The 14568-nt window shown below is 52.1% G+C and overlaps 3 long non-coding RNA genes across 3 annotated transcripts; 1 reads left to right on the top strand and 2 right to left on the bottom strand.

The window, feature by feature from the left end:
* Positions 1 to 2922: 2922 nt before the first annotated feature.
* On the bottom strand, positions 2923 to 6047 carry LOC106841694 (uncharacterized). Its single transcript, XR_001400706.3, has 3 exons — positions 5643 to 6047; positions 4857 to 4952; positions 2923 to 4777 (listed from the first exon to the last, which is right to left on the bottom strand). It is a non-coding gene; the product is annotated as an uncharacterized lncRNA (long non-coding RNA).
* Positions 4916 to 6549, top strand: LOC123287634 (uncharacterized). Its single transcript, XR_006530972.2, has 3 exons — positions 4916 to 5108; positions 5533 to 5582; positions 6056 to 6549. It is a non-coding gene; the product is annotated as an uncharacterized lncRNA (long non-coding RNA).
* Positions 6550 to 6720: 171 nt separating this feature from the next.
* Positions 6721 to 12231, bottom strand: LOC139045939 (uncharacterized). The gene is made up of 3 exons (XR_011505407.1): positions 11307 to 12231; positions 11031 to 11089; positions 6721 to 10450 (listed from the first exon to the last, which is right to left on the bottom strand). It is a non-coding gene; the product is annotated as an uncharacterized lncRNA (long non-coding RNA).
* Positions 12232 to 14568: the final 2337 nt, after the last annotated feature.

The following is a 14568-nucleotide window of genomic DNA, read 5'->3' as shown; positions in this document are numbered from 1 at the left end:
GCCTCCACAGCAATGTCTCAGTTTAGTCCTCCTTGGGGAGGTCCCCTGCGCACCCCATCCAAAGGCACCTCTGACTCGAAACCTCCACTCTGATGCACGTCTCAGAGAAGGTGTCACTCTCCGAAATTACTTATGTGCTAGTTCCCTTGCTTGCAGACTGACTTCCTTCTCTGGAATGTGAGCTCCCTGAGAGCAGAAACGGTATCTGTCTTATTCATCACTGGCCCAAGTCGGAGAGCAGGTCACTGGGTCACTGCAGGTAAGGGTTGAATGGCTCCAACCCCAAAGAGGGGCTGTGGGCCTCTAACAAGATGCTGAGTACAGAGCACTGAGCCCGGAGCCTGGCACAGAGGGGCTGCGACTGGCCAGTGTCTGCCAAATTATTTCCCTCGTCCTGCCATTGGCGTGGCTATGGACCGAATTCTGGCCAATGGCATAGGGGCAGAAGTGACATGAGCTGCTTCCAAGCCTGGCCTCTAAACCTCCTGGGCCCCCCTCCATGCTCTCTTTCCTCACTGGCCAACAGTTCGCTGGAGGCACCTTAGAACATGATGGAGCCATAATATAGAGGCGCCCTGGGTTTCTGAATGCCTGCACGGAACAGAAGCCCCCACGACACCAGGCTGGGACGTGAGTGAGACATCAGTCCTCAGAGTCTGAGTCCCTGAAGTTCGGGGCTGTTTGTAACCACAGCGCTTTGTCAGTCTTTGCTGCGTCAGCAGCCACCCCCAATGCCCCTGGAAACAACATCTTACGTCTCATGATTCTTTGGATTGCTACTGCACATCCCCTGCCACTGTCGCCTGGGCCCCTTCACAGGGCTGCCTTTGGTCAGGCGGTTGGCTGGGCCGGAGGGTCCGAGCTGGCCTCACTCAATGTCTGGTGATTGATGCTATCTGTCAAATGGGCCCCCTCGGATCCCCTCCACGTGGCCGCTCATCCACTAGTAAGGGCGACTGGGCTTCTGCACAGACTCCTGGTCCCAAAGTTCCAAGAGGGCAAGAGAACTGTGGGACCTCATCAGACCTGGCCTCAAAGGTGCACCGCATCACTCGAGCCGCATCCTGTTGGGCAGAGCAGGTCACAGACTCAAGAGGTTGGAGAAATAGACTCCACAGCTTGAGATAGAGAGCATCAGAAGCACGTGGCAAAGGAGCGTGGACTCAGAGAGACGGGACCCGTGGGGGTTAGTATTATATTGGTCTCCCCCAAGGGGTTAACGTAACAGGATGCGCATGGCCAGCATGTTTTCACCTCCCCATTCCTGTTCTTCTCCCAGCCCCGAGGACTCTCATTTCTGCAGAGCTCTCATAGGCGCACATTTGGCGGCAATGGGAAAGTCAGCGGGAATTGCATCTCAGCAGGGCGTAGCAGCATCCACAGAGCTCAGGATCAAAGGGAACTGCCCTCCCTGGCTTGGCTCAGGGCCCAGAGCTCTAGGACAGGTCGCCCGCTCCCTCTGGCAGGAGGTCTCAGTCAAATAGCTGTTAAGCCAAACAAACAAACGCCCACCTTCACCACAGCCCACACAGATGTGACCGATTCTTTCCTTGAGAGAGAAAAGACTTCTCTTTGTTGTTTGACACTCTGGCCTCGCAGCATGGAAACTAAAAATAACACCCATAAAGAGAGGGCCGTGTGCTTATTCTATTGTTCTTTACACTCACAGCAACCTGCGCCACGGACACGGAGAGGAAGGAGGCAAGAGAACTTGGGACATGAGCAGAAGGGTCATACGTCTTCAGAAACCAAAACTTACATTCCTTCTGTGAATCCTTCCATCTATACCACTCCATTCATCCACCTACCCATCCATCCATTCACCCATCTGCCCATCCATCCTTCCATCCACCCATCTACCCATTCATCCTTCCATCCATTCATTCACCTATTCATCTACTAATCTATCCATCCATCCACCCATCCATCCACCCATTCACCTATCCACCCATCCCTCATACATCTACCCTTCCATTCACCCATTCATCCATCTATCTACCCATCCACCTACCCCCATCCATCCTTCCATCCACCCATTCACCTATGCAACAACTTATCTACCCATCCATACATCCATCCATCCACCCATCCATCCTTCCATCCACCCATTCACCTATCCACCCCTGCATCTACCAATCCACCCACCCATCTACCTATCCACCCATCCGTCCACTCATTCATCTATCCATCCACCCACTTGTCTACCCATCGATCCATCTACCCATCCATCCATTCACCCATTCATCCATCCATCCACCTAACCTTCCATCTACACATCCACCTACCCCCCATCCATCCTTCCATCCATGCATTCACCTATCCATCTACTAATCTATCCACCCATCCATCCACCCATCCATCCATCCATCCATCCACCCGTCTACCCATCCATCCTTCCATGCACCAATTCACCTATGCACCAGCTCATCCACCCATCCATCCATCTACTCTTCCATTCACCCATTCATCCATCTATCTACCTATCCATCCATCCACCCAACCATCCATCCATCCATCCACCCATCTACCCATCCATCCTTCCATCTACCCATTCACCTATCCACTCACTCATCCATCCATCCACCCATCTACACTTCCATCCATGCATTCACCTATCCACCCACTCATCTATCCATCCATCCACTTATCCACTCATCCATCCATCCATTCATCTACACACCCATACAGCCATCCACCCACCCTTCCACTCACCCATTCATCCATCCACTCGTCCATCCATTCACCCATCCATCCTTCCACCCATTTACACATCCACCCTTCCATTCACCCATTCATCCATCTATCTACCTATCCATGCATCCACCCATCCATCCTTCCATCCACCCATTCACCTATACAACAACTCATCTACCCATCCATCCATCCATCCATCCATCCATCCATCCATCCACCTATCCATCCATCTATCCATCCATTCATCCATCTATTCAATATTTATGAAGTCCCTTCTATAAGTTTGTCTCAATGCCGGGAATTTACTGGGGGACAAGACCCATTGGGAATCTTCCCTCGAAGAGTTCCCACTCCAGAGGGGGATTCAGACACTAACAAAGTAAACCAAGCAATAAGTCTAGAATTGCTCTTTGGGTAGGTACATTAAGCCACTGCCCAGGGGATGCAATCTGAGCACCTCTTCCGGGTCAGACACTGCTATAAACACATGCTTATTTTCTAATTTAATTCTCATTACTACTTTATGAGGTTGTTACTATGAATATTCCTGTTTCACAGAATGGCAAGCAGGGACTCAAAGCAGTGAAGTGACTTGTTCAAGATCACACAGCCATAAGTGGCAGAACCGGGAAAGACACCCAGCTGTGTCCACTGGTCACTGCAGAGCATGAGGAGGAGAAGTCACCACACCCAGCGCCTTCTGTCTCCATTTGTTCTGGGCCTCGTAGCCACTTCAGGGCCAAGACACAGTCACCGTCCTTGTGCCTGCTCTCGGTCTGATGCCTCAAGTCTTGGGGAACGGGGTAAACATTGACCCAGCTTGTCTCTGCCAGGCCCCAGGACAGCCACGCCTCCTAGTGGGCTCATGTCCCTGCCTCCCAGGGAATCATCAGCTTGGGTCCTCCATGTCTGGCAGACACAGAGTCTCAGAAAAGGTCTTTGGAGACCTAAACAGACACGGCACTAGCAGATAAAGAGAGGAGCGGCCACCACTGGGGCTCCTCGAGAGCATCCGATAAGAATCCTGCTTCAGTGTCCACACTGCCACAGACTTGCTGTGTGACCCTGGGCAAGTTCTGCCTCTCTCTGGGCCTCTACTCCTATGGCTGATGGGCTCGGCACCTATAGACCTCATTCATCCAGATGTTTTTGAGAACATACCACGTACCAGGTTTCTCAATAGACCCCGGGGAGTGACTGAGCGTGGGGTTACAGTTACAAGAGAAAAAGCGCAGGGTGCCCTGGGAATAGAAATCAGGCTGGCTTGACCTAGACTGGCGGCTGCGGAGGACTCCCTGGGGAAGTGACATTTCAGCTGAGGCTTAAAGGAGGGAAAGAAGATAACACAGGGAAAGAAACAGAGAAGGGAATTCCAGGCTGAGGAACCAGCATCTGCAAAGCTCTCGATGTGGGAAAAAGTCGCGGATCTGGGAAGCCGCCAGAATGGCTGCATCCCGGCGTGGGGGGAGCGCAGTGCGGGCAACAGCAGAGGGAGGTCAGGGGGCCGGCTCCTGCATGGCCTTGCAGATAATGGTGGGGTTGGGGAATGCCGGGGGACCCAGGTATTCATGTAACAGGCTCTGTAGACCCACAGAGGTCAGGTCCAACACTCAGGCTTCAGAAATAGTCTTGACCTACTTCACGACATTGCCAGGGGTGGATTCTGTGAGATGGCTTGCATTAGTGGATAGGAAGAGAGGGACCAAGGGCTCTAACTGGAGCCTGGAAATTCTCACTATGGGAAGGCAGAGCTCAGAACTTTGTGCGAGCAACTGCATAGTTCATTTACTCTTTTACCATTGGTTTGAACATCCTTTTGGCTGCGGGAGCTAATCTGCCGTTAGAGCTTTGTCAATTGCAGGTAGCAGAGAACGTGACCTGAGAAAAGGGACTTTATTGGCTCCTGTGTTTGAAAAGCCCAAGGGCAGACCTTCAGGTGTGGCTTGATCCAGAAGCTTGAATGATGTCACCAGGATCCAGTTTCTCTCTCTCCACTTCTCAGCTCTACTTCCCTGGGGCTGGCTCCATGTGTAGATCCTTCATCAAAAATGATATTGGCAGCTCTGCATTCCATTCTTCATCCCTTTAAGAGCATCAGAAAAGAGGTTTCAGACTTTTCTGAAGACATCAGGCCAGGCAGCAAACTTTAATTGGGCACCTACCTAGACCAATCAGTGGCCCGGAAGACAGGATGTGCTAATTGCCTTAGCTTAGGTCACATGCTGCACCACTGCATGCAGGGGGATGGTGTCAGCTTCCTGGAAAGCCCAGAGAATGAGAAGGAGTGTGAGCAAGGACGGGAAGGTCCCCACCCCAGCAAAACTGGGGCACTGGCCACATAAAGGGCTGGTAATAAGCTGGATGAGAAGAAGCACACGTGTTCACCATATGGAGGGACCCACCATCCCCCGGAGGTGAGATCCTTCTGGGCCCTTCCTGGGGAGTGGAAAAGAGTTGTTTCAAGGTTGCTGAGATTTGAGACAAGGGTGGCATCATTGGCAAGGGTCAGGGCTGGGTGTCAGTCAGGAAGGCAATGGGGAGAGGCAGGGAGAGGCGCTGTCAGCGGAAATCGGAGGGCTGGAGGGAGCAGGGGCTGCTTGCATGCATGAGTTCTGAGTACACAAAGAGGCTATCGGGAACTCCGCATGGCCCAGGGAGAGCTGCTTACACTGACCCAGGCTGGGTCAGGGGCCAGGGCACGTGCTCCACCCACCTTCCCTGCCAAGTACTTCAGTAGAACTTTCTTTCCATCCCCCGCCAGTGGGAGGGGTCTCCTATGGGTCTCAAGCCCCTTAGGGTCTGGGTCTTACCCTGGGTGGACAAGGGCCTTTTTTGCAGATGGAGCAAAGTTCCATGAGCCTGAACACCATCCACCACCTACAGGGCAGGTGAGGTCCCTGGGGACCCGCGGGCTGCCTTCCCGGCCGTCCAGCCCTCCACACACGCACCTGGCACTTCCTGGGCAGCGGCCACACCTGGTCCTCTTTCCAGTGTGGTCACTGCTTTCTTCCTCCCCTTTCTTCTCACACCTCTGAGCTCTTAGGGTGACCCTGTGTCCTGGCTGCTCGCACAGTCTTGGTTTGTGTCTTTCATCCCTGCATAAGTATTCGTGCTGCCCCTGTCGTTCTCAAAGCATCCTGGTTTGGGCAATAAATTACAGTCACTCTATACAATCCTCCGTCCCCAAATCTGCGCCCACCTGCTTTCTCACAACAGCCCTGATGGTCCTGAGGGCTGTGAAAACCCGAATCCAAATGATCAGCAGCCAAAAGCTCCACTCTCTCCACATGAGTGAAGGGGAGTCTCGGGTTTCAACAACCATGGTCACCAAACCTCCCGGGTTTGGTTTGTTTGCACCCAGGCCGGGAAGTGGTCCCTCCTGCAAGGACGAGTGGGATGATCCCTTTTAAAGGAGCAAAGAAAAGAGATTCTACAGCCAAACAGTTCCAGTCCCAAGGGTGACCCTGCCTCCGCCCCATCCACATTCCCGTCCCCATAATAAACCCTCTGTTTTAAGGTAACTTGCGTGGGTCTCTTTTTCCTGCAACAAAAAGAGGTGTACCTAAAATAGGCCGGGCCGGGCCTGTGGCCAAATTTGGATGAAAAACTGGGTCAGGCAGGGGAGGGAGCAGCGGGCCGGGTTCCCTGAGGATTGGGGCTAGACAGCGACTGCTGAGGGGCAGTTCTCTGAGCCAGGCACCGGGCTGCACAGGCGACAACCACCATCTGATTTAATCCTCTTACTGCCTGAGGAGGTGGGTACCACAGTCTACAGTTTACAGAGGAGGAAACTGAGGCTCAGAGAGTTGGGATTTGGGGCTTACGTCCCAGGCTTCTCACTCTAAAGTCTGTGCTTTGGGGCACAGGGCAGACTTCCAATCTACAAGAGAGTAGCTGGAGTCTCAGCCATCTGGTGTTTAGAAGTTCCGTGTAGCCTGGTCCAAGCTCCTTGGCACAAGCATGTCTGCAGTTTTCCTCATCATTCTTTAAGTGAGTTTAAGGAACAGCCACAGACCATTGTTTCAACTTAAACAGGTTTAAGCAAAAGGGGGAATTTTAGCTGGCTTCAGGCATAGCTGGATCCAGGGGCTCACATGCTATCCTCTCATGTGTCTGGCACTCAGTTCTCTCTCTATTGCCCTTCTTCCCTCTGTGGGTTGCTTCTCTACAAGGCAGGAAGAATGGACACAGGCAGCTTCAGACCTCACCTCTATGGCTTGCGATCCAAAAGGAAAAGGCACTCTCTCTCTCTCTCTCTGTCACTCTTTCTCTCTCTCTCTCCTTTTCTTTGATCATTGATATAGGAATCCAAAGAAGGGTTTGGAGTGGCTTTGCTTGGATCACGTGTCCACCTCAGGACCAATCCCTGGGTCCAAGTGGATGTGACCAAGGTGTTAGGACCGGTGCAGCCTGGTCGTAGGCTCTCCACTGTGGTGAGGAAGGTGGAGGACAGTGGGTACCACGGGGAGTCACGGAGGCATGGTTCCATCAAGGAAGGGATGCTGGTGGTCAAAAGCAACACATCCACCACTCTCAGAAAGACATGCTTCAGGGTAGCTGGTTTAAAAGTTTTTAACGTGCTTTTCACTTTTCTTCCCTGAGTGCAGCTTTGGATGCGCACAGCCCTAGGCGTCCATTAGTCTGGGGGAGACTAGAATTTATTTCAGAAAATGAAAAGGAAAGACAGATGTGACGTTCAAAATTAGATGATGCCAGATCACAGCCTTAAGGAAGGGTTCTCCAGGTTCCTCATCTTTCAGCTTATTAATTATGGTGCCAGGCGACCTGGACTATAGTGTTTCCCTGGGGTAGAGGGTCTGTACCATCCGCCCAGGACCACGGGGCCAGCTCTGTGGTGGAGAGAGGATATGAGGCAGAGGAAGCAGAGTGTGGCCCATTTTCTCCCAAATGGAGAAAGCCTGCTCCCGAGAGTTTTCTCTAGGACGAGCATCAACGATCATCATCCCTGAGAACTTTCCAGCTCGTAGGCACTGCGCTTCGCGAGAGCTCTGCCACTTTTCCAATATCCCTGTGAAATAAGCATTTCCATCCACAAGACCCTGACTCCAAGCGAGTTCTGTCAACTCGAATGTGTCTAAAATAAACAGGAGGAGGTATCACGTGACATAACTTGGACGCTGTGATGGTTTATTTTGTGTGTCAACTTGACTGGGCCATGGGGTGCCCAGATATTTGGTCAAACATTATCCTGCATGTTTCCGTAGAGTGATTTTAGGTGAGATTAACGTTTCAATCAGTAGACTGAGTATAGTAGATTGCCCTCCCTAATGTGGGTGGGCCTCATCTAATCAGTTGAAGGTCTGAATAGAACACAAAGTCTGACCGTCCTGTGGGTACGGGGAACACCTCCTGCCTGATGGCCTTGAGCTGGGACATCGGCCTTCTCCTGACTTTGGACTTGAACTAAAACATCAGCTCTTATTGAGGCCCGAGTCTGCTGGCTTTCAGACTGGAGCTTACACCGTCAGCCCTTCTGGTCTCCAGCTGGCTGCCTGCAGATCTTGAGACTTCCTAGCCTTTATAATCATATAAGCCAATTCCTTATAATAAATTTCTTTCTATATCTATGTCTATCAATCAATAGATAGATACATCAGAACCAATTGGAGGTGTGAATGTTGTGTATATGTTTAATCCTGTTGATTCTGTTTCTCTAGAGAACTCTGACTAATACAGACATCAGGACACATTCTTGTAGGCTTCAGGTATGGCTGGATCCAGGAAGTTAAGCAATTTTGTGAGGCTCTGTTATCTCTTGCCAGGTCTTAGACAAGATTTCTTCACATGTTTCACATGACAGTTGACACTGGCAACTGTGACTCATGCCCTTCTAAACTTAGCACTTTAGGCAACGACCATGTCTCCAGTTCCATCTGATTGGCCTCACTTCGGTCGTGTGTCTATTCCTGAACCAATCACTGTGGCCAAGGGTATGTGTGTGCTACAGTGGTGGGGCACCAAGATGGACAGTCACATGGAGTGGGAGAGGAGCCTTACCAAACAGACCACAGCTACAGGTCAAGTAGTTATTATGTCCATCCTGCTGATGAGGAAACTGGCTCAGAGCATCTAAGTGCCTGGTCACTTGCAAGCCTCAGAGCTGGCAAGCATCATTGGCAGGACTCGAACCCGGGTCTGCCCATGGGCTCTTAACCACTACTCCATACTGCCTCTCACCCATTAGTCCTCATCATAGAGCCAGAGTCTTCCAGAACCCCCACCCTTGGTCCTCACAAGCAGGGCTTTAAGTGCCCACCTGTACCTGGCACAAAGCAGGAGTATGGCCAGTGTGGGTACCTCCCTCACAGCTGGACAGAGACCTTGGTCCCTTGCTCGGGCAGCCCTTATTAACATACCCCGTCAGATCTTTGTTTGGATTCCTCTCCCCACCTCAACTGTAAGGAGGGACCTGAGCGATGAGCTGAGGCTGCTGGGGGATTGGCATCAGTTCCCACGCAGCCGTCCTCATCCTCTGATGCATTTTCATTCCCTTTGAGAATTGTCCAATTTGGGCGGCTCAAGAACAGATGTTTCTTAACAACCACAGTTTGCCATGAGTATTTTTGGTCCCCTAATCTTGGTAAATTATTGGGCTTGTGTTGGTTCTCCGGGGAGCAGAGAAAACATCTTGCATCTAAGCCTCACTTGAAATGGCCGCAATGGGTTGGCATAATGATTATGCGTTAGTTATCTATCGCTCCATAGCAGATCGCCCCAGAACTTGGCAGCTGAAAACAACACACAGTTATTGCCCCACAGTTTCTGTGGGTCAGGAGTTCAGGAGCACCTTCGCTGGGCGGTTCTAACTTGGGGTCTCTGTGGAAGTTGCCATCAGGATGTTGGCAGGGGCTGCAGCCATCCGAAGGCTTGACCGGGGCTGGAGGACCTCACACAACTTCTGGCTGGAGCCCCGGGTCCCCACCACGTGGGTCTCTCCACAAGGCTGCTTGAGGGTCCTGGCAACATGGTGGCTGGCTTCCCCAGAGTGACAATCCTCAAGGGAGCAAGGAGGGAGTCCCAGCGTCCCAGCCTTGGAAGTTACACACCACCACTTCCATCTTGTTCTGTTCATTGGAAGGGAGTCAAGAAGGCCAGTCCATGCTCAAGGGCTCCACTATTTGGAAAGAGTATCAAAGAACGTGGGGACACATTTTTCACCAGCCTCGGCACTACAGTGGAGCACAACATGGGCCCCAATTCTTTCCCCCTCCCTGTATCCCCACTCTTACCAAGCGACCTCCAGTACCTTCCATCAAAGGCTGGAGCACAGTTCTCTGCCCTTAGATGTTGGGCCTGCTCCGTGACTTGCTTGGGTCAGTAGAATGAGGTCAATAGAATCAACAGTGCACTGGGTCTGGGTCTGGTCCCAAGAGGCCTTGGGTGTTTTTTCTGGGCTGCTTGCCCTCCTGCCATCGCCAGGAGACGAGCATGTCTGAGCCAGCTCCCCGACCCCAGGGGAGGATGGGAGACACATGGAGCAGAACAGAGCTGCCCAGCTGAGCCCAGGCAGGCTCAGCAACACACATGAGACGTGAGCTAGAGACACACTTACTGTTCTATGGCACCAAGATTTTGTGGTCGTTTGTTACATAGCGTTACGCTCATCACACCTAACTGATGCAGATATGCAGGCTTGGGAATCAGCAAGGCCTGGGTCCAAATGTCACTGCTACAACTCAGCAGGTCTGTGGCCTTGGGCAGATGGCTTCTCTTCTCTGAGCCTTAGTGATCTCATCTGTGAAATGGGATGATAACATCACGGGTCTCCTGGAGGTTTTGTGATGACTCAGATCATGCCTATAAAGTGCCTAGGGCAGTATCTAGCACTGTTGTGATCATTATTAACAAAATACTCTGGCCCATTGTCCCAACACTGATGTGCCGCCGAGGGTAGGAGCTGACCCTCCAGCTCAAGCACCTGCTGTAGCTCCTTAGTTCCAAGTCCCCCAGTGGGATCTCCAGACTTCCTTCCTGCTCCTCCCATGCTCACTGGCTGCTCTTCCTCACTCTCTTCCCAAACATCCAGGACCAGAGCCTGCCGAACACACGGACCCAGGGTTCCGGCCCTGCTCATTCTGTGAACTTCTCTCCGCTCCAGGCCACCTCCAGAGCCTGGCTCAGCTCCTCTGTGATTGTGGGACAGTCCTTAGATTCCCTGGGCCATATAGTGGGTAACCCCACAGGCTCTAGAATCAACCACCATGGGCTCTGAATTCTGGCTTCACCACTTACCAGCTGGGTGACTTTGCGAAGCGACTGCACCTCTCTGTGCTTCTGTTTCCTCATTTGCTAAGGGGGCTCACTAGGACACTTACCTTATCAGGCAGTTGTGGGGGTCTGAGTCCATTAGACACGTAAGGTCACATCCGTACGCCTGGAGTGTTTAAAGAGTAAACAAGAGCAGTTGGTTACTGTCTCTACCCGCCACAAGAGTTTCTGCACCTGTGAAGGAAGGGACTGGAATTGTCCCCTGGTCTCAGCACACTGACATCAGCGGCAGATGCTGTAGGGCTCCTGTGGGTGGGGGGAGAAGACGAGAGCCCCCACAGACGCATTCCAGGGACCCTACTTCCACCCCAAAGCTCTCTTACCTGCTTTGCATATTGAGATGGCTAGATTATCCAGAAAACAATTTCTTTGTTAAAAAAAAAAAAAAGGAAAGCATGGATCCAGTGGTCTTCCAGCGCCTTCTCAGCTTTACGTTTCAGGACATCGTTGCAAGGGGCTGACCAAGGGCTGAGCAGTGGGCACGAGGTGCCGCGGTGCCACCGTTCAGCCCCCAGGGGAATTCAAGGGCCAAAGGGAAGCCACTCTGGGGCTGCAGACGTGGTACGGTGCCGGCTCCGCTCTGCCATCTGCCCCCCCCCCCCCCGCCACCCGAGGGTCCCTCTCATCTAGATCTCGCCACGCTCTCTTTCCTTTTGTATATTTTAAATGCCACTTCTTGGGTCCCAGCCACCGTCTGCTAGAGGAAAACAACCTGGGGGAAAAATTCCTTTAAATGTGAAGATACAATGCAAGCCAAATCCACTCTGTGAACGGAAAGCCTGGCAGCAGGAATCCTCAGGGGGCCACGGGTTTGGGAGGGGGAGGTGCTTTCTGTTTCCCCTCTTTTTCCATCTTTTATGAAGAGCTTGTTTTGTTTCCGTGGTTGCCACGATACGGGAGGTTTGGTGGCTGTTTCTGAGAGGCCGTGTGGATGACTGTTTGTATCAGTTGCACCTCATGGCAATGACAGAGCGGGTGGCCAAGCTTTGGGTCTAGGCCACGGGGGTGGGGGGTGAGGGAGACGGGGGCGTGGGAGGTGTAATGGGGTCTGCAGGAGGATGTGGGCTGGCCCTGGAGGTGTACAACAACAGGCAAGGGACCGAACCCAAGGACGCTGCCTAAGGAGAGTCCATTCACTCTGACATGCTGTGTGATCTGCAGAAAGTCTCACCACCTTTCTGAGCCTCAGTCTCCTTAGCTGTCCAAGAGAATAACATGTGCCCACACAACCAGGTAAGGGTGAGGACATGGAAGTGGGGCAAGAAAAATGAACCTTTGGCCCCCATCATCTCAGGTCAGCCTTACAACACCCCAATTTACTGATGAGAAGGTGAGACCCAGAGAAGTGCAGTGACCTGTCCTAAGTCACACAGCCTGGGAGAGCCTCCATCCACACTTTCTCCTATGCTTAATTAATAACAGCATAATAATTATATCAAACACTTGCATAGCACAGCCCTGTTCTGAGGGCTTCACTTACACTAACATGGCAATCCTTACCATAACCCTATAAGGCAGTGCTATTAGTCCTATGCTTATGAATGAAAAAAATCAGGGTTCCGAAGGCAACTTGCAAAGTTACCTAGCCTGTAAGTTACAGAGCTGGGGTTTGAACCCATCAGCCCAGGTGTAGAGTCTCGCTCTCAGCACGAACAGCCACAGGGCGGCTGAGGGAGAGGTTCCATGAACTCCGCTGTGAGCGTACGTGGTGTTATTGCAACACACAACTGGAAGCGACGTGAATGTCCATCAGCAGGGAGCTGGACTAGTAACTTGCGTGACGTCTACACAATGAAACACCCCACACCAAATAAAGGATAAAGGATCCAAATTGGAAACATAACGTTGAGAGGAAAGAGCAAAGTTACTAGGTGAGACCTAGAGTATAATGAATATGGAAAGTCTAGAAACAATATTACATATTGTTTACGGCTATTCACATAGGTGGTAAAATTTAAAACATAAAGATACAAGTGGTTACTTAAGGCAGGGAAAGGATGAGAAATGGTTTCAGAGGGATGCCCAGCGGGGCTTCTGCTGGATCTGTAACATTTTATTTCTTACAAAAGAAATGTCCGAAGCAGGAAAGGAACAAATGTGCTCCGAAAAGTATAAAGACTGGACCACACTGAACGCTGTAAGTAGACAGGAAGGCTCCCGGGTGCCCCTTACAGGGAGTGGGTGCACTGGGAGAGTCCCACACCACCCCTTAGCCGTAGCCTCACCCTGATAAAGTTGGCCTCTCTCACTTGGTCAGAGAGAACACCTTCCAGCCCTCCGCCTTCCTCCAACTTCACACACTAGCCAGATGGAGTGTTCTCCAGTGCCCATTGGATGCTGTCACTCCCTCACTCAGAACCCTCCCATGGCTCCCCAGGGCCCTCAGGGTCAATCTCCACTCCTTTCTGTGTTCAACATTTACCTCCACACCCAGGGCGCTGCTCCCTGGTCAGCCTCCCCTCTCATCAGCCGTCTCACTCCACCCGGCAGAAGCCACAGTTCATACCTACAGAGGTGCCCACATTTCCTGTCACCTAACACAGTTTTTCTCACGTGACCCCCTTGCTCTGGAAAGCACCCCTCTCCCCTGCCAGCTTGGCCCATCTGATGCCCGAAGCCAAACCCCTCCCCACGGGGCACAAAGCCGTCGCGGGGCAGAGTCCGAAGGCCCGGAAGGTTGGAAGATGGGTCCTTTCCCACTTCCCCTCCCAGTTTCCTGTAATCATTGTCGTGTGTTTACTTGTTAACAACTTGCATGGAAAATCAAGGGTGAAATTTGGCTCTTTTCATTCAAAACCAAATTAATACCCCCCAAACAATTTAATAAAACAAAAGCACACAATGGCAGTGTCCTCTCGTGTAGCCCACAGCTGTGCCCGGCTGAGCACAGTGGCCCTGTTCCATCTGCATTTGCTGCCGTCTCCCTCCTCAGCCTCCCCCCTGCCCCACCCCCAGATGCCTCAAGACCAAGGGACTGCAGGCAGCCAACGCCCCCGGTTCCTTCCACTTCCTCTTCCCAGGACTCACGGAAGGGAGCAAGGAGGCTGGGCTGCACGTGTGCATGTGCGTGTGTGCATGGGTGCCCACGCATGAGTGCACAGAAAAAAGTCTAAAATTCCCTTCCTACTTGTGACTCCATATCGGTTTTTAATAGAGTTCTATGTATGTCCAATGTCTGTCTAATGCGCACGTACATGTTAAATGCATAGACATTCGTGTGTGTGTCTGAAGCACCCCAGACTCACTGCTTGCCCAGCAACAAAGCCCTTGCCTCTGGGCCTCAGTTTCCCCATCTATGAGATGAGAGACCCGACCCCCTCCAGCCCTGACAGTGTGTCTGCATCTGTCTCAGGTAGCGGTGGAGGCTAACACCTACCTACCTTGTGCCATCAGTCCTCGTTGGTCCCCTCCCTGTCTGCAGCCCTGCCTGAAGTCCACATTTGTGACTCCAGGCACCATCGTCTTTACAAATATACTTGACCTCAAAATGAGTTCCCCTGATACCCCAGGGCAGTGGTTCTCAAGCCAGGGTGAGTTCGCCCCACCCCCCCCACCCCCCCATCCCCCCCCATCCCCCCCCCCATC

This window comes from Equus asinus, chromosome 8 (assembly GCF_041296235.1).
Source record: "Equus asinus isolate D_3611 breed Donkey chromosome 8, EquAss-T2T_v2, whole genome shotgun sequence".
Lineage (NCBI taxonomy): Eukaryota > Metazoa > Chordata > Mammalia > Perissodactyla > Equidae > Equus > Equus asinus.
The sequence above is the reverse complement of the archived record's forward strand: the minus strand, read 5'-3'. Positions and strand labels throughout refer to the sequence as shown.